Raw genomic sequence first — 25,067 nt, 5'->3', positions numbered from 1 at the left:
AACTAATGAATCATCATAGCCTAGGGCTTACTTTTCATGTATGTATATCATAACATGTTGATACAAGTCTTATCTAATGAACAACCATGGCAAAATAAATAATTAAATAATTGTATATGTAGTCATGAAAATTGCTTATAATCTAATCAAATGCATACTACGTACCAAAAGAGAAGGAAAAAAAGGGAAAAAAAGTGTGGAAAAAAAGGGGGGGGGGAGGGGATTAAGGTTAATGGAGATCTCAATCTATCTTAGCATATTGTTGTTATCATGGATATCATTCCTAAAGATAAGTGGGTATTTTTCTATAGATATTAATATCTTCGTTTCTTTAAATGTGATCTGATGCTCACATATGTGTTTAACCCTGGATAACTTTGTGCTCTAAATTTGAATATCCAATCTAATTCTAGATTCTCAAGGTCATTAAAGTTATCACCTTTCCTGACACTCAATTCTTTTTTCTGTATAACTCTAAATAAGAGCTTATGTTCAGGAAAATCTATAATGTGTTTGGATAGAGCATTCTTGTGATCAGCTTTTTTAATGGCATATATGTGTTCTTGTATTCTGTCCCTAAATCTTCTTGTGGTCATGCCTATGTAAAAAGCTGGCTGACCAGATGGTGTCCCAGCTGTGTACTCCATGAACTCTATGGGGAATTAAACCCACACTTAGGACAGCTGTTTAATCTTAGCCTCACCTCAGGATACGTACCCAAGTAGTAGCACAAGGCGACTGTAGTCACACTTCACAAAGATGGTGCCTCCACTGCCCCTGGTTATTACCATCCCATTAGCTTGACAAGCCTTATCTGCAAAGCCATGGAGACGGATCATAATGGAACTCATAGATAAAGACATAGGGGACTCGCATACTTTGGATCCAACCCAGTTTGGCTTGGTCAAAGTCAGATCATGCCTTTTACACGTGTTTGACTTTGTAGGATCAGTCACCAAGGCCATTGATGAGGGTAAAGCAGTCCATACAGCCTACCTCAACCTGGCAAAGGCCTTTGACACAATACCCCCCTAGGGTATCATTGATAAACCCGTCATCTTGAACGTAAATCCATACATCGCCATATGGGTTGCAAACTGGCTAAGTCACAGAACCCACATGGTCATAGTTGCTGGTGCCATGTCATACTCACAGCCAGTCACAGGTGGTGTCCCATGGGGCTCAGTCCTGGGTCCACTATTTTTCAGCATCTACATTTCCAAAGTACAAGCAAACACAGGGGGGTTATGGCTGACAATGTTTGCAGATGACTGCAAACTGGGTGCCATAGTCAGACACACATCTGACACAGATATCCTTCAGGAGGGCCTCACAGATGTGGATAAGTGGTGCCAGAGACATGGCCTACAGCTAAATGCCAGGAAATGCATAGTCATACCCTTCGGGAAGAACACGGTTACCTCTAGCTACCATATAGGTGGCAATCCACTGAGCACAGAGGGAGTTACCAGGGATCTGGGGACCCGGGTTGTTGTTAACCGTTCGTTCGACACACACGTTGCTAACGTAGTTAGGTAGACCTTCAACATTGCCCACATCATCATGAAGGGATTCACATCTAGATCAGGGGAGGTCATTGTCCCCTTGTACTCATCACTCATTAGACCTATGATTGGGTACAATGCCCCGTTCAGAATGTATCTGACCCGACACCTGCAGCAGCTGGAAAGGCCCCAACAGTTCATCGACAAACAGATGCAGGGTCTCAGGAATATGTGTTATACTGACCGACTGAAAGAATTCCAGCTGTATACAGTTGCATACCACTTGCCCAGAGGTGACCTGTGCCTGGCATACAAGGCCATGTCAAACCCAGATCTGATGACTATGCTTCACCTAAAGAAGTTAGATCCCTCAGAACCACAAGGGCAGGTGACGTACACCTTGACACTGTCATTAATAGAACGTGCTGGTGGGACAGATTCATCACCCAGACACTCACTATGCTGTGGAACAACATCCCAGTACATGTGAGGCCAAGCACCTCGCTGGCCTTGTGTTAGTATTTTGACATGGATGTCTGAATTGATTTATTTAAGTAACCTTCTAAATGAATATTTACTTTACCACATTGTGAATCTTTACATTTCGTTGGTCTATTTTACATTAGTCATAATCATACGGTTTATCTGTATATATTATGGTTCATTTATATTACTAGGTGTCTGTAGTTCTTTTAATATATTGGCACAATCCGTAGAACATATATATGTAGCTTAAACAGTCAGACATTTGGAAAACATTATGTTGGTTCTTCTTTCATATATATACATATATTTCTATTTTTGTATGAAGAATGTACCTTTCGAAGCAATGTCTGATGTCCTCACTGTGTGGAATCTGTAACCCAAGTAAAGTTTGTTTGCTTGTTTGCCTTTAAGGCATTTAATTAATACTTAGCACATCTAATTTACTGACCAATTAAGGGTTTTAAATGTAGTAGGTTGGACTGCATTGTATGTATTCTGAATAAGTCTGCTTATGAAGCAGGCGAAAAGAGCTTCAATAAACTATGGTGACTGCATTTAATTCCTGGTGGGCTCTGAGTGGTCGCTGACGGTGTCTACAGTACCTCGTCTTTGCTTTGGACTTCCTCAGCTGGTTGTCTGTGTTTTTTGTATGGGGAATGTCAAGTGTAGTCCCTATGTGTATTACTTGTGTAATGCCTTACTACGGCAGTGTAATTCCACCGGGTTTGCAGTTATGGGTGCCATCTTAGTCATACGCTTGTCCATCCATGTGAATTGCCTACTGGACACTGGTATAGGGCTGTACACATTTCACACCTGCATTTAGCATTCTCCGGTAGATGGTTTGCATTATTAGCGGAGAGTAAGGCAGGTGCTACGCACATCCCTCCCACGAGGCGGGACAAAGGATTGCCTGCGAAACAACACCGAGGCCAGATTCTACATACCCAGACTCCCTTGACTGCAACAGTCGACAGTACCCATTACACATCCTTCATGTGCGGGACTGTGATGTGGACGCAGTTCTATGGACCCGGTACCCTGGGTATTTCTGTGCATGTGTGCTGCATTTCATGGACAGCTATCATCAACATTGAACACGCTTGCGGTGCATATGTGTACCTGTGACGTGGTGACGACAATGAGATCACGTGAGTAATGCAGGAAGCTAGCAGGCATTCAATGAATGGAATTTTTGGGTCCTACAATGGACACCGATGTGCATATGTCAAGTTAGATGTTGCTGGACTGTGTCCACCTGCCCAGTGCTTTTCACTGCTGGGTATGTTCCCCAATCGCGGATGTCTGTTTGACTACCCATTCTACATGGTGCTACATAACCAGGTGATGTAGTACTGTGAACAAATGTCATACATCCAAAGATGCTGGTTAGCAACTGCTTCATATAAACCTCAGACATCCCAATGGGACATATCCGTCACTGTATTTTCAATATAACACCACCGGAACATGTTGATCACCTATGTATTCATTTAACCATGTTGTCTTCATAGGTGGGAATGCCATAGTTTACATATCCTACTTGACGTTGTGTGTGTGCCATTAGTATGTGTTCCACAGGTCGCACATCTGTTCCGCTGTATGGTAGCGGGTGCTCCTCATTCTGTTGCTGGCAGATTGAGTGCTGTGTACGCCGGTGTTGGCACGGCGGTCCGACTTTGTATGTGGAATGTCAACTGTAGTCCCTATGTGTATTTCCTGTGTTATGCCTTACCGCGGCTGTGTAGTTTCCCCGGGTTTGCAGTTGTGGGTGCCATCTTGGCCATACGGTTGTCCATCCATGACAATTGCCTACTGGACACTAGTATAGGGCTGTACACATTTCACACCTGCATTTAGCATTCTCCGGTGGATGGTTTGCATTATTAGCGGAGAGTAAGGCAGGTGCTACGCACATCCCTCCCACGGGGCGGGACAAAGGATTGCCTGCGAAACAACACCGAGCCCAGAGTCTACATACCCAGAATCCCTTGACTGCAACAATCGACAGTACCCATTACACATCCTTCATGTGTGCGGGACTGTGATGTGGACGCAGTTCTATGGACCCAGTACCCTGGGTATTTCTGTGCATCTGTGCTGCATTTCATGGACAGCTATCATCAACATTAAACACGCTTGCCGTGCATATGTGTACCTGTGATGACAATGAGTTCAGGTACGCAATGAAATAAGACATCATTCTGGTCTTTAGACAATTTTTGGGTCCTACAATGGACACCACTGTGCATATGTAAAGTGTAGAGCTTGTCGGACTGTGTCCTTGTGAGCAGTGGGTTTCACTGATGCTGTGTGTTCAGCAATCGCGGATGTCTGCTTGACTACCCATACTGTGTAGTGCTACAGGAACCATGTTTTCCGACACCAGAACCCAATGGTGTACATCCAATGTTGCAGGTTAACAACCACTTTCATACCCAGAGGTCACGAATGGGAGGTATTGCCACTTTATTATCGGAACAACACCTCCAGACTGTGTAAATCACGGGAACTTTAGGCCAGTCTTACCAGCCATTTGCAATTGTAATTAGCAGACACGTGTCAATACATGTATGATAAGACATATTGTCATGCAGAAGTTAATCTATGTTATTTGGACATTGGCTTCTGCTATTGGCATCCGTTGCTGTGAGTGTTGCCAGTTACCATACACATTGCTTGCTCAGAGGCAGACTACACAATTCTGCACACTACTGTGGTCTCCTTTAAGGACCCTGAGCCAGTGGTCGACAGTACTGCAGCCACTGCATCAATCACATTGCCATCTACCAGTACCTACAGGACTGCATGAACCAGGCATTCACTTACCCAACTGTGGTTCATTGTACCAATGCCAAGCATCCAGTGTGGTGTACCCCAGCCATACACAGGATGTACAACACGAGGAGGTGGCTACTACAAGGTGGAGCAGACACCTTGTGAGGTATGACACCCTTGGTCATCATATGTGTAGAGTTACACACTGTCGTGCCATGGTCTAGGGCACATTCCACAGATATACCTACATGGACCTGGCTGACAATCATACCACCTTCAGTTGCTATGCTCAACACCTGGGAGGTCACTCCCACATATGCTCTGACTGGGTTCACAAAGAGGTGGAGTTTACTCAACATACACACATTGCCAACATACAGGCTGACAAGTCCAGTGAGGACATCTCCACACCCTCTCCCACACATGAGGAGATGTCTGTACCAGCGGTTTGTGGTCACCAAATGTTCTGTGACACACAGGTGGGACATGCTCTCTCCAGGCTAGTGGACATAGCATCCATGAGACCAGCTGGTGACCCCACTGTGTACTCCACTATCTCATTGAGGAATTAGACCCACAGTTAGGACAGCTATTTCTTTGTAGCCTCACCTCAGGTAAGGTACCCAGGTTGTGTCGCATGGCAACTGTAGTCCCACGTCACAGGGCCAATGCCTCCACTGAGCCTGGTTATTACTGTCCCATTACCATGAGGAGACCTATCTGCAAAGACATGGGGAGGGATCATACTGCGGCTCGTACATGACTGCATAGGGGACATACATACTTAGCATCCAACACGGTTTGTCTTGTTCAGGGGCGGTTCATGCCTTTAAAGCATGGTTGACATTTTCGGGACAGTCACCGAGGCCATTGATGTTGCAGTCCATACAGCCTACCTCGACCTGGCAAAGGCCTTCATCACATTACCCCCCTCAGGTATCGTTGATAAACCCATTGGCTGGGATGTGAACACGTACATCACAGAATGTGTTGTAAACTGTCTATGTGACACAACCCACACGGTCATAGTTGCTGGCAGCATGTCAGACCTACTGCCTGTCGCAAGTGGTGTCCCATGGGGCCCTTCCGTGGGTCCACTCCTGTCATACATCTACATTTCCACAGTACAGGCACACACAGGGGTGTTATGGGCAACATTGTTTGTAGATGACTGCAAAACAGGTGCCATAGTGGGACGGACATCTGACACAGATATCCTTCGAAGGGGCCTCCCAGATATGCATATCTGCTGTCAGGGACATGTCCCACAGCTAAATGCTAAGTAATGCAACATCATACCTGTGAAGAAGTACTAGGTCACCCCTGTCCAGCATATAGGTGGCTGTCCACTCAGCACAGGGGTGATTACCAGGGATCAGGGGACAGAGTTTGTCGGTCACCATTCATTCAACACACACGTTGCTATCGTGGTTCTGTGGGACTTCTACATTGCCCACCTGTTTGTGCAGGGATTCACATCTACATCAGGCTAGGTCATTGTCTCCTTGTACCCATTACGTGTTACACCTATGATTTACTACATTGCCCCATTCAGACTGTATCTGACCATACACCTACAGCAGCTGGGAAGCCCTCATAGGTTAATTGTTGTACAGATGCAGGATGACATCATTTTGTGTAATGCTGCCCCACTTGTAGGACCCCTGCCCCATTAAGTCACATACCTGCTGTTTAGTGTTGACCTGTGCCTGACATACGAAGCCATGTCAACCCATATGTCATGTGTATGCTTCACCTACTGTATCTGCATCCCTCAGAACCACTAGGGCAGGTGACATGAACCTTGTCACGGTCATTAATGGGATGTGTTTGAGTGACACATATATCACCCAGACACTCACAATGCTGTGGATCTACATCACAGTACATGTGAGACAGAGATCCTTCCTAGCCTTGTTCGCTGGTATGTTGTCCATTGGATGGAGAATTGCAGGTATAGGCCAGGGATTACATCATTATCACTGCTTGACGGAGGTACAGCAATATCATGAGTATTTTATCTGAAGCACAGAAGGTTGGCAAAGTCATCCTAACTATGGTGTAGTGTTATGGCTGAACCTGGGACGATGGCCTACCCTGTACCTATGGACATATGAACCTATATTCATAGTTTGTCACATTTACACTTGTCTATCCCCTATACTCTTTCTCCAGTGTATATTTCTGTGGCACATGATTGTCCTCTGTATTACATGCAGGTATGCTGTGTACAGTGCACATACGTCACAGTTGATGACAGTGTATCTGTGTCCCTAACACTGTGATACTGAGGACTACCACACATCCTTCACAACATTACATGCATATGTCCATTCTATTCTTCTTTGGCCTATGGGGGGGTGTTAAGGCAAACATTACACAAGTCCCTGTATGTTCATAGGTTCATAGGTTCATAGGTTCATACTAGGCTATCTGCCTGAGGCCATTTACAAGCCTAGCCCATAGTTTTGTGGCTTACGCCACCCCTTTAGTATGGGGAACTATACCCATTATTTTGCTGTGCCTCTGTCGAGCAGTGACACTGAGGTAATCCCTGGGGTATATCTGCGATCTCCCATCCATTGGTCAAGATTTCTCTTGAACAAGGCCAGCGAGGTGCTCTGCCTCACATATACCGGGATTGTATTCCACAGCATAGGGAGTCTTTGGGTGATGACTCTATCCCTCCAGCATGTCCTATTAATAGCCGTGTCGAGGTTTAAGTCTCCCGCCCTTGTGGCTCTGACAGATCTAGATTTTTTGAGGTGAAGCATATTCATCAAATCTGGGTTTGACATGGCCTTGTATGTTAGGCAAAGGTCACCTCTGAGCAAGCGGTAAGCGACTGAATAGAGCTGGAGTTCTTTCAGTCGGGCAGCATAGGACAGATGTTTGAGACCCTTTATCCTTTTGGTGAGGAACTTTTGTGGCCTCTCCAGCTGCTGCAAGTGTCAGGTCAGATACATTCCGAATGGGGCATTGTACTCAATCATTGGTCTGATGAGTGATGACTATAGGGAGACTATGACCTCCCTTGATCTAGATGAGAATCCCTTCATGATAAGGTGGGCAATGTAGAAGGTCTTCCTAACTACTTTAGCTACATGGGTGTCGAATGACAGACTACTATCAACCTGGGTCCCCAGGTCCTGATAACTTCTTCTGTGCTCAGTGGATTGCCACCTATAAGGTAGTGAGTGGTGACCTTGTTTATTCCGAAGGGTATGACTATGCATTTTTTGGCATTTAACTTTAGGCCATGGCTCTGGCAGCAGTTATCCGTTTCTGTGAGACCCTCCTGAAGGATATCTGTGTCAGATGTGTTTTCTACTATGGCGCCCAGTTTGCAGTCATCTGCAAACTTTGTCAGTCATAACCCTCCTGTGTTTGCTTGTACTTGGAAAAGTAGATGCCAAACAAGAGTGGGCCCAGGACTGAGCCCTGTGGTACACCACTTGTGACAGGCTTTGAGTCTGACATGGCGCCAGCAACTGTGACCCTGTGGGTTCTGTCACTCAGCCAGTTTGCAACCCATCTTGTGATGTATGGGTTAACATTTCAGCTGATGAGTTTTCAATGATACCCGAGTGGGGTATTGTATCGAAGGCCTTCGCCAGATCGAGGTAGGCTGTATGGACTGCCTTTCCCTCATCAATGGCTTTGGTGACTGTTTCGAAAAAGTCAACCAAGTTTAGAAGGCATGATCTGCCTTTGACAAAGCCAAACTGGGATGGATCCAAAGTCTGCAAATTCCCTATGTCTTTATTTATGAGGTCCATTATGATCCTCTCCATAGCTTTGCAGATAAGGCTTGTCAAGCTAATGAGCCGGTAATTTCCAGGGTCGGTGGAGGCACCGCCTTTGTGAAGTGGGACCACAGTTGCAGTGCACCACTCCTGGAGTGCGTATCCAGAGGTAAGACTATGATTAAACAGCTGTCCTAGCTGTGGGTTTAATTCCTCGTTGAGTTCGTGGAGCACACAGCCAGGGACACCATCAGGTCCCATGGATGCTGTGTTTTTTGCTTTGGAGAGAGCAGTTCTCACTTGGGCGTTGGAGATGTTTGGGGGGCTGCAATCACTTGGTATAGATATCTCTCCTTTTGGGGGGGAGGGGTGGGAGAAGTTTGCACTGAACCTGTCAGCCAGTATGTTGGCAATGTCTGTAGGATCAGTAATCTTCACATCATTTTGAACTAGTTCTGAGCATATCTGGGTGTTTCCTCCCAGGTTTCTAACATAGCTAAAGAAGGCCTTATGATTGTCTTTTGAGTCTTTAGCTATTTTTCTCTCAAAATTTGCTTTGGATGATTTTATGAGAGCTCTTAGTTTTTTACTTATAGTGATCAAGGGTGTCTTACCTTTTCAGGATTTTGCTCTATCTTGTAGTAGCTTCCTCCTTTGTTGTAGAGTTTGTTTATGGCTGGGGTCCACCAGACTGGACGCTTGCCTTTGGTACAAAGAGTCTTTGTTTTGCTTGGGATTGCCGTATCCATGCAGTCCTGCAGGTGCTGGTAGAAGGCATTTGTAAGTGATTCAGCGGCTTGAGTACTGTTTTCCGCCGGCTCGGGGGCCTTAAAGGAGACCACACTAGTCTTTAGAAGTGTGAAGTCGGCTTTCGAGCAATTCTTTACTGTGGTCTTTTTTATTTCAGGTGGTGGTGGGATGAGGACCTCCAGCGAGATTAGTTTGTGATCTGATCTCACCAGTGAGGGGTATACTTCCGGTGTTGAACATTGTGCTCCCATGTTCGTGATGATGAGATCAAGTATGTTTTCTCCTCTTGTGGGGATGGTGACTAGTTGTTCCATGGCATTTGAGTTTATGAATTCCAGGAACTTTTGGGCTAGGGTGTTTGGGCTTGAGTAGTGTTCCCAGTCTATATTAGGGTAATTGAAGTCACCTAGTATGATGGTGTTTGGTGATACATTTATCCCCTCTACTGTTTTCAGGAAGGCCATGTGAGGTTCCTGAGTTTGTGAGGGTGGCCTGTAACATGCTACAATTTGCAGAGCAGTCTTGCCTATGTTTAATTGCACCTGGATGGTCTCCGATGCATCGTGCATTGCCACCAGTCTTGAGGTGTGGGTGTCCTTGATGAATATGGATACCCCCCCTCCTTTCTTGGTATTGTCCGGATTTTGGGGCCAGAGCATGATAAGAGGTAAAACCTGATAGTGCTGGGGTGCTCTCAGGAGCCTTGAACCAGGCTTCTGTCACTGCACAGACATCGATGTTCTCCATACTGAGAAGGGCCTCGAGTGCGTGCATTTTGAGATTTAGACTTCTGGCATTGAGCAGCATTACCCTTATTTTTTTTCCTTTTTTGTGTTCTAGGGTGGTAGGTTTAGAATTTGAGCCTTGCCTAAAAAAGGCACTATGGGGGTGGCAAGAGCCTTTGCCAATATCCGGAATCCCAGGGGTGACAGGTGCAAGCCGTCCCTTGCGAAGCAGCGTGGCTTGTACAGCATGTCATCCCAGGCAGACAGACATTGGATCCCCTTTGAATGACACCAGAGTTTAAGCCAATTGTTAAAGCTGATCATCTTATCTCTGTATTGTGGCATCATTCTTGGTGAAGGTAGGATACTGGTCAGGGTCAGGGTCATACCTGCCTGGGCTACATAATCAGAGAGCTCCTCAATGTCTGTTTTCATGTAGTCCAAGGAGGTACGTCTCAGGTCATTTACACCAGCGTGGACAATGACTGAGTCGTATTTGTACCTGCTGTTGAGAGACCTGAGTGCTTGCGTTATGTGGCGGATTCTAGCACCCGACAGGCAGCTTACTGTGACCTTCTCCTTACTCAGTCTGGTGGCGGGGCGTCAGTGTGTCTGACTATGGAGTCACCAATGACTAGTGTGTCTGGCATTGTGTTTGGCCTTAAGGCCTGTGACTGTTGACACTCTGACTGTGAGGTCTATGTGTTGCAGGTGTTGTGTTCTGAGGTGGTGGTTGTTTGGGTGTCTGCTTTGGTGGCCTCTGCTGTTTTGGTAGATATTTGATCAGAGCCGGTGAGTATGTCTTTGTGTGTTTATGTGTATGATTTGAGGTTGTGATGGTACTATGTGAGTCTGGGTCTATAGTGTGTGTGGTAACCTTCTCCTCCTGACTGGTCTTGCCAGTCCTATGTTGAGAGAGCTCAGCCTCCAGTTTGGCCGTATAGTTGCATCTCTCACATGTATTTGTGTTTTGTGGGAGGAGGAGAGGGTTGTCTGTGTACATGAGGCAATTGTAACATTGCCTCAATATTCCCAGGTTCACCAGCTGAGCAGGAGAGGACACTAGCAACTGATCCCTCGACATGCTAGAAGGACTAGACAAAAAAACTTTAAAAGAGATTCCGGGGAACGTGGGTTACCGAGAAATGGGGGTTTGCCTTTTTGGGGTGCTATCTATAAGAGTGCCGTATCAAGGTAATAAGTACTGTAGGAGCAAGTGCTACGTTTAACAGATAGAGAAAAGTCTACTTGGAGTCAAGTAGAGATGATCTTTTTGTGCATGCTTCATGTTGGTGTCTGACCAGGCTCCGTTGCAGTCGTGTGTTGGACGGTAGTGTTTCTGTGTGTTTGCCATGTGTTTTTATTGCCGGTACATCTGTGGGAGGTGTGGTTGGCACATGTTCCTCTTTGCAGGGACACCCATCCTGGGGTTTGTGTCATGCATCTGCACTTGGCATGTGCCATATGTCCTGTACTATTCCCACAGTCGTGTATGCCTTCATGCAGTACTACTGCGTGTTACTGGCTGTTTGTATGTGGTACACATGGACATTGTGATGGTTGGCTTGACCTATTCCCATGCTAGAACATACACATCTGTCAATTACGTTGTTTAAATCAAACTGTAACACTCATTCGTCTTTTCAAAATGACAGTCAATAACACAGGAAGCTGAGATTAATAACGTTTTACTACTGTGCAGCAGGAGGCAAAGAAATATGCAGTACAAGTTTAGACATTTGTTTTACTCTATACATGTTACAGCTGTATGAGCATTGTGTATACTATCATCTTTTGCACACATTAATGATGTGGTCAGTCACAGGGCATTTAATTCACTATAGTCCACAATGTTGTATTCCTACAACAGTGCTAAGGTAATGCTTATTAAATGTTTTCCCATGAGGATAGCAAAACCTTGCGAGCCACATAGTCAATTAGAATGTACTTCGGTAAATTCTGCTCTGTCACGGTTCCAACACTGTTCAGATCCGGTCGTCACTCCATTTCCTACTAGGTTCCTTTGTCTGTGTGGTGAGCAGCTGTACTCTGTGTTACATAGAGCTCACAAGCCTATCCTCCTCAGTGGAAGGATAACAGATATACCTGTACATACATTTATTATTCTCTAACCGAGCAGATGACTAATGCTGAATGACATACACCTGCTGCACTGGTTACTGCCAGGGTCAGGGTTCAATCACACTGCAGCTACACTACAGGCAATTACATGCATGATAAGCTCTACTGCCATATTGTAAGATAGAATAATATGCATTATACACTTATTGCTTCTAAAGTAGCACGTCATATATATGTTTAAATATGTATTTTGCTAACATTCTCCCTCCTTTGATTGCTTCTATTCTATCCAGAAACATATACCACATTATTTCATTCCCTAGCCTCTTCCTCCCTGGAACGTTTAACTAGGCAAGTAATTTGTTGTACATTTCAAGAAGGAGATTGCATTTTGGATTGACAAATACCACTACAGATCTTGATACATAGTCTTGGGTACAGATACGTCGACAGAGTCCCTGACTAATACTTACATGCAAAGTATCCCACAATAGACACATGCTCCCAATATGAGCAGAACAACACAAATGGCAATCATGATATTCAGTATGACTGAACCCCATCCACCAAATGGTTTGTGGAAATGGTTCGTCAGTGGGTTTGGGCCTGGTTCCGCCATGGATGACACCTGCTGTATTACCTCTAGGTGGGCGTTGATTCTGGTCTTTTTATGTGGTACTTGGACACAGCGATCTTCTTTAATGAGCGCGCACGTACCAATTCTCGCCGGCAGGGTGCAGTCGTGCGCTATTACATTTTGTGACACAACAGTTCTCATTGCATCCAGTTCATCAGTCACAAGTTCAAGAAAGTCACATTCATCATTCCTCCGACAGGTTTTGACAACTTCCTCTGTTCCCTGATTGATTTCAGTACTCCACAAGCTGGGAGTGTTCCAGCCCAGGTTATGACGCTGTCACTCAAGTCCATATGTATCGATATTCCTTTATCTCTTGCAGAAAACTGGAATGTCAGAACAGCTTCCATTCCACCCACTGGATTAGTAGGTTTCTCGACTGTGTTCCCAGTTCTGTGAGCTATATGTGATACAGTTCGTTTCGTACCCAGAGGCAATTGTGCAGTATCTCACGTGACTGGAGCCAGATAACCCAAATAACAACTCGCGGACCAATTCCAGGTAACCATTGATATGCTTTTTTCCCACAAACAACATAACAATATTCTACTTTACTACTGATGCGGGTTACCTCTGCATGTAACATCTTCCTGTCTATAACAGAGGACTGTTTATACAATTCAGGATGTTTCTGCACATCCTTCCACGTTGTTCTCATGAAGCTTCAATACAGATAATGAATGGTGCTACAAGTAGTACTGTGATCTTTGGCTGTTATATGACATTTGTAAGACACAGTTATGTTACATATACTCCCACCAACTTGAACTGTATCATGTTTATAACAACATACAATTACTTTTTGTGTAACAGGTAAGTACAGTGCCACTTTGTCCTGTGATCTCACAGAACCTGTATCAAAGTGTAAATATTTACAAGTCTCAATCTATCCCCAAGGGGACACCATACATCGGAAGTCCTCCATATGATGTAGGTATGGCAGTACAAACACAGCAATTTAAAATGTTCATAGTGTGTACATGCACACGCGTCATGCCTAGGTATTTGTTGAAGTGTGGAAGACACCCTGTGGCCAGTTCATCACGTATCACTATTTGTATCCGTGTAGTTATATGCAGGTAAGGTCCCAGCAAATGTTAAGTAAACACAAACATGGTTAATAGGTGTATAATCATTATGACAGTAAACCAAATGTCTTTGGGGCTGCTTTGTATTGTTATACAGTCTGGCCTGGGTGATTCAGGCTCTATGGTATATCAGCTACAAGATGTTGATCAGACTTGATATCCTTTACCGGTTTGAAAACTGTGAAGTGAACCCAGGACGACCTCTCAGCATACTTTACTGCAGTAGGCGTTGCCAACAGTACCTGGTACAGACATTCACACTTTCCACTTGCCAATTATCTTGTTTGGATAACAGTGACATACACACAGGATACTGGTGTCAGCTAAGTGTCCCGGCTTCACTTGCTCTTTATCTGTAAAAGACTTTAACTGCAAAACAGTGTTATTGGTTAACAATCCTCTCATGTCACCTGCTAATGAGCCATCGACCTCCAGCTCTGCAGGCATGACAGCTTTCCACTCTGGCACATGATATGCCATTCCACATACTACTTCGAAGTGGGTGCAACACTTTACATTTGGAACTGTTGTCATGCTCAGCAATGCTAGAGGTAGACAGCAATTGTAACTCGTCTGGGTGTCACCCACCAACCTCCTCTACTTATTTCTCGGGATCCCATTGTACCGCGCCAGCAGTCATGCTGACTGTGGGTTGTACATGCAATTTACATTCATGGAAATACAAAATTATCCCCCAGGTTGCGTGATTGTCTGGTTCACTAAATGTGTTCTATTGTCACTGTAGCTTATTTACAGTATGCCAGATCTCGGGATACTTTATTTTACTGGCACCTTTGCCACTGCTGCTGCATCCGGATTCATGGTTGGGAATGCTTCTACCCATTTTGATTATATATATGTGTAATCACTAAACAGTATTTCTTCCCTTCACATTTATTCAGATGTAGGAACTCCATACAAATAGTACGGTGCGGTTATGGTGGTGTAGGTAATCTCACTCCCTTCGGTTTAAATGCTCCCTGTGCATGATATCTACTGCAAATGTGACACGCTGCTCATGATGTTTGTATGTGGTTCCTAATTCCGTATGTTAGGGGTATTCTGTTAACCAAATGTACCATCCCCCCTGTTGAGACATGGCTGTACCCATGGCTCCACAAAGCCGCATATCTGACTACATTAGCCGTTAATATTGGCTTTCTCACTGTGGATATGTGCAGTCCGTCTTCAAGGATTGCTCCTCGTCATACCCACGTCGGCTTTTCTGCTTTCGTAGTTGATGTTTGCATTGTTTGTAACATTTCTACATCTAGAATGTCTGAGGATTGTCATTCCTCATTCAAACAAACACTTTCCAACTGTGAGGCTGCTTGTTTTGCAGCTGCATGAGCTCATGCCTTACCTTTCCTACTGTTATCCTATTGCTTTCTATGACCTGCACATTTACAATTACATACTTTAGTGGGTAACTGAATGGAATCTAATGCATTCAAGATCAATTGCGCATGATTATTCGGTTTACCGGTGGATGTTATCATTCCCTATTCTTCCATTGCTGCTCATAAACATGCACTGTACAGGCGACATACTGACTATCGGGACATATGTCCACACATCGGTTTTTCGCTACAGTACAAGCACGTGTTAAAGCTATCTATTCTGCTGCTTGAGCAGACACGTTATGCTGCAGGGTTTGGGCGTCTACAATCTCATTATCAATAACTACTGCATAACCTACTTGATTCGTTCCTGTAGGACTCTGTCTACATGATCCGTACACATTAACTGTCACCTCTGCATCATCTAAGGGTATATCAGTGATATCATGTCTGTGTGTAGTTATTTCATCCATTTCGTATAGGCAACTGTGTGGTGTGCCATACACAGGTGTCGGACGTGACGTTGATAGGTTTAATGTTGTACAACGTTCAATCACCATCTGAGGTTGACTCAGTGGTATGGTCAAACAGGACAAATGTCTAGCACGGGTCAGGAATGCTATCTTCTCTTGCAGCAGAATGATCGCAACTGCATGAGACATTCTCACAGTGAGAGGGTGGTATAATGACATTAAGGCCGGGGCCTGTCCTGCCATGGGTGCTACAACAACTGCCTGTACACAATGTGGCACTGACCATGCCACAGTGTCCAACTGCAATGAGTAGTAAGCTATGTAGCGTTGCTTACTTCGAAGCTGTTGCATCAAGACTGACGTCATATATCTCCGCTTACAATCTACAGTCTGACAACATGTGTTATGATTATTCGGGAGACCTAATACAGATGTTGAAGCTATCAATCGTTCTAGTCTGCAGAAAGCTGTTTCTGCTACTGTAATCCAGTGTAGTATGTGTTGTGCTGCCATAGGTGTATTAAAGATTAAGGCAGACAATACAGCGGATTGCAAAGCATTGTTTGGTAACCAGCTTTGACAAATGTTAGTCGGCCCAGAAAGGACTTCATTCCCTTCTTGTTAGTTGGCTTGGGTGCTTGTGAAATTGCTACCTTCCTATCGTCATGTAATGTTCTACCCTACTTGGATACCACATATCCCAGGTACTTGACCTGTATTCTCTGTAGTTGTAATTTATGCTTGCTTACTTTATGTCCCTGTTCTGCTGAATATCTCAATAATGCTATTGTATCTTCCATACATTGCTGCTGGGTAGGGGCCGCAAGCAGAATATCATCCACATAAATTAGAACTTGACTGGCCCGGGTGGAGTAAACACCTGAATGTAGCTAGCCATCTCCTGTGGGAATATCGTTGTACTTTCACAGTATCCCTGCGATAGCCGGGTATGGCTGTATCTGTTACCCTGAATGTAAATGCAAAGCAATACGGACTATCTGGATGTATAGGTATTGCAAAGGAAGCATAGCTTATATGTACCACGGTAAGATACTTCTGTGGCGTGCTCATAGCATTCAATATTGTGTGTGGGTCTGGCACCATCGGTACCCTAGGTATTATTACATGATTTACAGCTTGTAAATCCTGTACCATCCGCCATTCCCCCTTTGTTTTCCAATCAGAAGATACAGGGGTATTGCATGGTGAATAGCGATTACTTTGTAGATGGAGAATTCCCTCTGTGACTTTACAGATATCTTCTGGTGTCCACGGTCTATACACTACGGGTGTTGGGTCCTGGCCTTCCTGTCCTGCATGAGGGTTCGGTACTTCAATTAATTGACAGATATCCTCACTCTGTTCTAGTGACTGTCTTCTTACTGGAGTGTCCCTAGGTATGTTACGAGTTCGGGATGTGGTTTCAATAGCTTCTGTTACATTTGGTCATTGTGATACCTCTGTTGCCACAGGATAGCGTGTGGGGACTAGCCTGCCCTCCCGCTTCATATCCTGGATGTGGTATCGGAGGTGGTAGGGGGGGGGGCTGTCGCTACTACTGTATTATGATCTTCTCTGTGTACGTATGATGCTTTCGCATTTGTAGTGTTCTGTTCCCTTGGTTCACTACCTCAATCCACCTATGTGCATGACGGATACCCAATTGTCGCTGTTTTGTCGCCTGCACATCTTAGGGCTGCCACCTTTTCATATGCACAATGTGGGACATTAGTGTTAAGTAACGTGTAATTTGCCAAGAAAAAGCATACCCACGGCCAGTACATAGGACAGGATTTCACTTTTGCCAGGAGAGCTACCAATTGTTGTAGCATTTCAGTTGCTTATTCTGTTTATTATGATATTTTGTTGTTCCAGATACAAAATTACTGTTTTATGCTACCATTTGAAAAGATATCTGGGAAATGTTTGTCCTGAGATATCAGGACATTTGCCATTGTTCGGTTTGTTTGCAGGACACAACTGGCCAAGAGGGACTGTCCCTCACAGGGTGGGACAGGTGTTTACCCTAGAACATGTGCATCACATTTTCAGGGATTACATTTTTCAGTAACGATATTGTGTCTAATATACCATCAATGTCATATTTATTACCCCATTTTGCTGGATATCTCACATTATGTGCTCTCTGCGATTGCATATAGTTCCGTCACCCGTCAAACGCGGATCACATGATCTGTTTGTTCACTAATCTCCCATATCCTCTACACGACTGCTACGTACCCTTCTCTCGTACCACGTGGTATCTCCTTCCCTGTATCCACTGTAGTGTCTACAATGACTATTTACTCTGCTGTGTGTTCCCCTGACCTATGTTCAGATTTAACACTATTTGGATTGGTCTTCGACCCGCTATCACAACTGTTAACAGAAACACAATGTAGTCTGGTCCCTGATCTATAATAGAGACAAAGAGGCAAACACTCCTTACCTGAGCCTCCTGTTTAAGGCTGCACGTTTTCTTCTTGGGATCCAGTTTTCCGCTTTTCAGCCACAGATCAGACAGTAGACAGCCTCTTTACACACAACAATTCAGTCGGAGGTCTTTTCATTCAAGAAGAACCATTTAGGCAAATTCTCCTGCGTAGATGTCTAACCACCCATGCACTCTGACCTGTAGCTTTCCAAGGGAATTCCGGATTACAAGAATCACAATGTCAAATAAGTTGTCAAAACCAGACTGTAGTTATCAGTAGGCTTTTCTAAGTGACAGTCAATAACACAGGAGGCTCGGGTTCACAGCGTTTTAGTAGTGTACACAGGCAGGCTAAATAATATACAGTCCAAGTATGAGAGTTTTGTCTGACTCTATACAGTAAGCAATTTCTTTATATAGTGTTTACAATCAGCTTTTGCCCACCTTACTGACGTGGTCGGTCACAGGGCATTTCCATCACTATGGTCCGCAATAGTCTATACATACGTGGGTGCTGGAGTTGTGCTTTTAAAATGTTTTCCCATGAGAATAACACAGCCTTGCAAGGCACCTTGTCAATTACAGTGTCCTTCTGTGATTGTAGCTGTTTCAAGGACCCTGGACTGTTCCGATACAGTAGTCAGTTAATTTCTTAATACCTTGCTTTGTCTCTCTGGTAAGGAGTTGTACTCTTATCTTCGATAGAGCTCACAAGGCCATCCTCCTCAGGGAAGGGGTGATGTTATGCATGTACAGACATTTATTGTTCTGTAACCCAGCAGATAATTAATGCTGACAGACATAAGCCTGCTGTAGTGGTTACTGCCAGGGCCAGAATTCCATCACACTACAGCTTAGCTTCACCAATTACATGCAGGATCAGTTCTACTGCCATATTGTGCGGTACAATTCAATGCTTTATATAGTATTTCGAGTCTAAACTGGCACTTCATATCTGTTTCTATATATATTTTTGAACAACATCCATCCGCCATATGCATGTTGTTCCGTCCTTTACCTTGACCGTGTGTATTTGGCCGTCCGGCAACGCTACTCTCCACATGTGATGTCCCACCTTCCCCTTCTTTGCCTGTAGCACCCTGTTAGGGCGTCCTGTTTGGTAGGCACGTGTTCCGCTATATGTGATCGACTTCTCTGCATAGCTAATCATCGATGCGGTGGTTCAACAACCCGACTTGTCCACATGTGTACAGTTATGTGCACCGTGTCGTATGCAAACATATATGGTTTCGGCGGGTACATACCACATGCGGGATGTACAAATTCTGCAGACACATTCACATGCAGCCATTTCCATATCTGTACCTGAGGTGGGTTGGTGACATGTGGGTGCGTATTTGCCAGCGTGGCATTGCCTAACACAAACATCTTACCACATTTCAGGTATGCACATTGTGTGTGGGTGTATAGCTGCACACGGATGCTAGCAGGTTTGGGTGCACAGGTGTACATGGGTGGGACTGACATGCTACAATGAGGCTATTGTATATTACATCTGAATGCATGGGTTCTGCTTCTGGATATTACACTTCAACATACGCCATCCAGTGTATGTGACAGAGGCGTTGCTGGGTGTGGGATATGTTGCTATGCACATGTTTGCCTGTGTTTAAGGTATCTTGATTCCTTCCTGTTGTTATGTCAACACAGCTACCCGGCTATGTACTCTCACTACTGCTTGTGACCATTATGGTTGGCACCTTTTCCAATGCCCATAGTGGGACATGTTTTGTGGAAACTTCGGATTTTGCAGGACAACACATACCCACGGCAAGTGCAGTTGACAGAACTTCACTTGTTTGCCATACTATACGCTTATTCTGTTAGCATTTGGGTTCCTTATTCAGTTTCTTATGCCATGTATGTGTTTCATATACAAATTATATGTTTTATGCTACTATTACATGTATATTGCGGTAATATTTTTGCCAGGGGATCTCACGTCTTTTTCCATTTTCCAATTTTTGCAGGGACACACCTGTCCAATCAGGGACTGTCCATGGCACATTGGGACAGCTGGTAACCCTGGTGACCATGCCCATGTCGCTACTGGGGTTGCCACCTTTTCCAGTTGCCAAGGTGGGATATTTCCGGGACTCACATGTGACTTTACAGGCCGACACATACACACGGTCACTATATAGCATAGAACTTCACTTGTTTGCCTAAATAAAAGCTTATTGTTGTGGCAGTTTGGTTGCTTATTCTGTTTCTTGTGACATTTAGGTATTTCAGTTACAGAAATAACCAATTCATGCTACCATTACATTAAATACGGGATATCATTATGTCCTACAATCTTAGCACATTTGCCATTTTAATATGTTTTTCGGGACACACCTGCCCATAGAGGGACTGCCCCTCCCAAAGTGGGACAGGTGGTGACCTTAGTCGCTACTCCTATGTCGGTGCGGCGCGCTGACATGCTGCTGTACACCTTCTCTGAGTATAACCACTGGTGGTGCATTGCGTGACAAATGCGGTCTTATCGTATCCTTTGCTCCTTGGGCGGGTACACTTAAGCCTTCGTGGCTTGTATTTGCTTCTCCGTTTAGTTGGGACGGGTACTATGTTGCATACTCTACGTGCGTTTCATTCTGCACGGGCCCTGGCTGCTGCCATTACTATTATGGGCGGACCGTGGCAGTCAGCACATTAGGTTGCTCACCGCATGCCGGCTTAGCCACGCCTCCGGACGCATCCTACCTGGGCTCGCTCACGTACACTACGCACGTGTCTGTGGTTGCGGTGCACTCTCATTAATATGCATATGGCGCTACTGCGCCGGCTATTCACTGCACCGCCGGCGCAGACCTTATGCCGGCCTTGCGCCGAGCTTCATGAATCCCGGGGTATATTTAATATATGTTTCTGATTTTTGGTGTTTCTCTGATTCTTGAGCGGGAATTGCATGGGGGTGCAATGGATTGCACTGTGGAGTTCCCACAGCAGTGAGCTGAAATATATTTCGTTGTCATTATTTATGTACTTGTTTATTCATTTGATTGCAAGCAAACATCTAAGGTGTTCACTGTCATATGGGGGGTGTAATTGATGGTCACATTTGAATGTGAGTGTCTGTGTGTGTGTGTGTGTGTGTGTGTGTGTGTGTGTGTGTGTGTGTGTGTGTGTGTGTGTGTGTGTGTGTGTGTGTAAATACTTAGTTGATACATCCCAGAGTATTTATAGTATAAAGGAAGGAATCAATTGTAGCAAACTGAAGCATCATCACATGAGCCATGCTATTTGGGTACGATCCTCAGTTTCCTGATTTTGTTCATTGTTGATGGAGTTTTTATTATTTGGTTGCAGATAAACTGTACATCATAAAATCTACAAGTTTTATGTTAACAGTTTGACTATGAATGTACTTTTAATTTTACTTCTTTTTTTGCAGGCACGTGGGTGTGAAATGCCCCAGGGTAACAGATTTCAGGCACTTAGCGCAACTGAGTAATGTTCTGCATTGTTAATGAACTGTTTCTGGCTTTGTTGGTGTATTAATCCCCTGGATGCGCAGTAGCAAGCCCTGCCCAAACCCTGCCTAACATCCGGGATCATGGCGATGTCACTGAACAATCATGAATAAATATTTTTTTCAGTTTGTGGGTTGTATGAATATTCATTGTGTTGAGACCGTGAAACTTCAACAACTTTAATGAAGTAATGGAGTAATCAAAGAGTAAATCCATGAAGTTAACGGATTTAAGCAGTTACAGCACCCTAGTAAACCAATTCATTTTTAGCTACCAGATGCATAAACTGCCTTTTAACTTTGGACATTTTCTAGCTGTTAATGTTATACTCTATGCTGGATCTAGCCCAGGCAGCTGCAGTTAGTTGCAGCAGTAATCATTTGGAATTTTACCTTTATGGCAAGTTTGCTTGCACTACTATAATTTGCACAAAATGTAGACTAAGCCCGGATATACAGTAGAAAATATGTTACAAGAAAATCCAAATGATAGAACAAACATTCAATGGAACAGAAAGACAGTTGACAGAATCACAGCTCATATATAATGCCAGTAAAACAAAATGGATTCTCTTCAGCTGCGACACTTCATAAGAAACAGAAGTATTTGAAAGGTAGCTTCTTACAATGATGCTTCCGTTGATAAACTATGTAGCACAAAACTAACTGCAGTTACCACTGATCATAACTTAAAATTTGACATATATAACATATGTAGTATTCGCAGCCCAAACTCTCCTGCTGCACATCTCATCACTCGTAATTTAAAAAAAAAACAAATTACTTATAACTGTTCACCCTTTGTTGACTGGGTTACTATCAGGAGGCTACTAATAAACGCTGCTTTCAACTTCAAGCTTACTTATTCTTCTTTTATGTCTGTGTGTAGTCTGTATTCCATGCACCTCATTTAAAATAAAATGTGGAGAGTCTGTCGCCAACATAGGCCTCTTAAGAAAAAGAAGCCGAGTATCCTGTTAAACAAGACAGTCACAAACAATTAAGAGAACGTGTTCACCAGTGTCAAGTTCTGAATATAATACCCCCATAAAGATGCAACTGGACTTGAGATTGTTCAGAGAAAAGCTGCAAATGCATGTGTTGAAACCCACATTAAAAGCAAAAAATGACATCAAAGGTTGTCATACAATTACCTTCTCATGTACCCCTGAAATACACTAATCACGTTATGCATGATGTCACCAGCAAATCTGCATGCTATGTCAATCATGCCCCATTAGCATATCACATCACTGGCTTCTGGCTTGTCAATCACACAGGCCACGCTCATTCCTGCACGAAAACAGCTGGGGGATTAATACATTTCAGCAAAGCTCTGTTTCTTGTAGTATAGGGTTTGAAGCCCTGATCCTTTTCCTACTGTGTTTCTCAGATCAAGTCACTTCACAAGACAGTTCTATTGGGCTGCCCATAAAATGGGATCTTTCATCCAGCGTGCTGTCCCTAGCTGTTAGCAGTGCATTGCATATTGTCTTTGAATCTCCGCACCTTTTGTGCAGCCCCTAATTGGAGTTTATACTGTTTTGACTATGAATCCCAGCACGTTACATGCAGTTTAATGAATTGCCATATGCTTTTCAATAAAAGAGAGAGTATCAAAGGAAGAAATGTTTACTGTTGCTCATGCTAAGTCTGATTTCAGTGTGAGAGAGTGTTGTTTTGTTTCACAAATGGATGTCAGTATTTTTGATATAAAATTTGAAATAAAAGTTTAAATTAAATTGAAATCTATGTGATTATTGTAAAAGTAAAGAAGATAACAATATGCACATTCACAGGCTTGAGCAGTGTTTTATGGTTATTGTAGAGACATAGCTGAGCAATGCAATACTGGTATGGCTGGTGGGTCCTAGTGCATTACCCTCCCTACGTTCCCATTTGACCATAATCTGGCTCTGTGTCTGATGATTACCTGCTCTCCTGTATTCAGTGTTAGATGAGGTATGTGATGAAGCTCTTTTTCCTGCACTAGGTGCTTAGAAAGAAATGCCAGAAGAGCCAAGTCATCTACACTGCTTGCTGAATAAAGAATGTCTGATGACTTGCTTTCTGCACTAATTAGTAAGTGATGACAATCACAGGGGCCTTTTCTCACACACTGGAGCTGCATAATGGATGGGCTGAGGGTATGTTTTCCTACAGAAGAGTGTGTGTTCTTCTGCATGGCATTTCATCTGCAGTTGAGGATCACACTCCTACATGGAGTGGTGTGTGTCTGTTGCTCTAAAAGCACCCTTTTCTTCCATCATTTATTGGGCAGTGCATATCCTGAGGGCTCATTCTCTTACTGGTGCTGGTCCTGGATGTACCAAGGCACTGCTTTACTGTGATAAAGTACTAAGCAGTGGATAGTGGCAGGGATGATTTCCTTCCCTGGGTGCTGTATAAAGAGTGGGATGAGAGTTTCCTCTCCTGCATTAGACACTACATAATGAAATGCCTATGACCCAATTTCTTTCTCTTATTTGTGAGTAACAATGGCCTTTAGTTATTGCTTTGCACTGGGTGCTACATAATGTATGTTCCAAGGGCCTGTTCTGCATTGCATACTGGATGATGAAGGCCTGCTGTCATGTTTTGGATTTTGGGTGCAAAATTAACTGATGCACTGGGTGCAGTTTGATGGCTATTTTGATGGCTTCTTATTTTTCCCTGGATGGCTGTACCAATGCCTAATCTCCTGCTCTTTGGATTGGTTAATGGATGTCTCAAGCTCCTGCTGTACTAGAAGTAGGATGATGAATGGTACAAAGGCTTGTGCATTTCCCATTAATAATGAACATGTTCAGCACCTACCTTTCTGTACTGGCTTTTTTGTACTGGATATGTTGATGGTTCATTGTCTTACACAATACTTGTGATGGCTGTTGAGATGATTTTCTGTCCCGCACTGAGTGTTGCACTAATGTTTTTTGTGGACTACTGTCAGTAATGGCGACTGTGATGGACAGAATGCCATCTACATCCAGTGACACAGCTATGTTGCCTGTGAAAACTGTCCCCACATCTCCAGGTCTCATGGAAGAAAGGGTAATGCCCTACACCCCCACAGAGGGAACACCTACATCCCTAGCACATCACCTGTAGTGGGCAGTGGTATTTTCACACAGCATGGGGGCAAGGGTCAGGGATAAATGGTTGTTGGCCGTAAATGCCATGGTTCCTGCTCATTTCCCAAAATGGGTGTCATAATGTGCATTACTCAACAAATGAGCAGGGCTGTCATGCAGACACAGGCGGATGCTATAACTTCCGTGTCAGAGGAAATAAGTGTACTGAATGGCTTGAGTGGCAATATAAATGGGGGTATCACCCAAATGACTGTTGTCTTTAACAGGCACATGGGTGCCCTCACTGCTGCAATATGTCAGTCTGCCTTTGTACATCACAGCCAACACTATTGTTATGGCTGCTGCTCATCTGTCTGTACTGTGACACATCCCACAAGCCAGTAGGTCAAAATCATGTACTGATACCTCCACCATACTACTCACAGATGGTGTGTC

General features: G+C 44.1%; 1 long non-coding RNA gene across 1 annotated transcript in view; it reads left to right on the top strand.

Moving 5' to 3' along the window:
• Nucleotides 1-21,669, top strand: part of LOC122805857 — a 51,999-nt gene extending 30,330 nt beyond the window's left edge. The window contains exon 2 of the long non-coding RNA XR_006365470.1: nucleotides 21,463-21,669. This is a non-coding gene — a long non-coding RNA (uncharacterized LOC122805857). The remainder of the gene's footprint in view (nucleotides 1-21,462) is intronic.
• Nucleotides 21,670-25,067: the final 3,398 nt, after the last annotated feature.

Source organism: Protopterus annectens, chromosome 7.part0 (assembly GCF_019279795.1).
Source record: "Protopterus annectens isolate FY-2018-M chromosome 7.part0, PAN1.0, whole genome shotgun sequence".
Classification (NCBI taxonomy): Eukaryota; Metazoa; Chordata; order Ceratodontiformes; family Protopteridae; genus Protopterus; species Protopterus annectens.
This window is presented reverse-complemented; position numbering and strand designations above follow the sequence as displayed.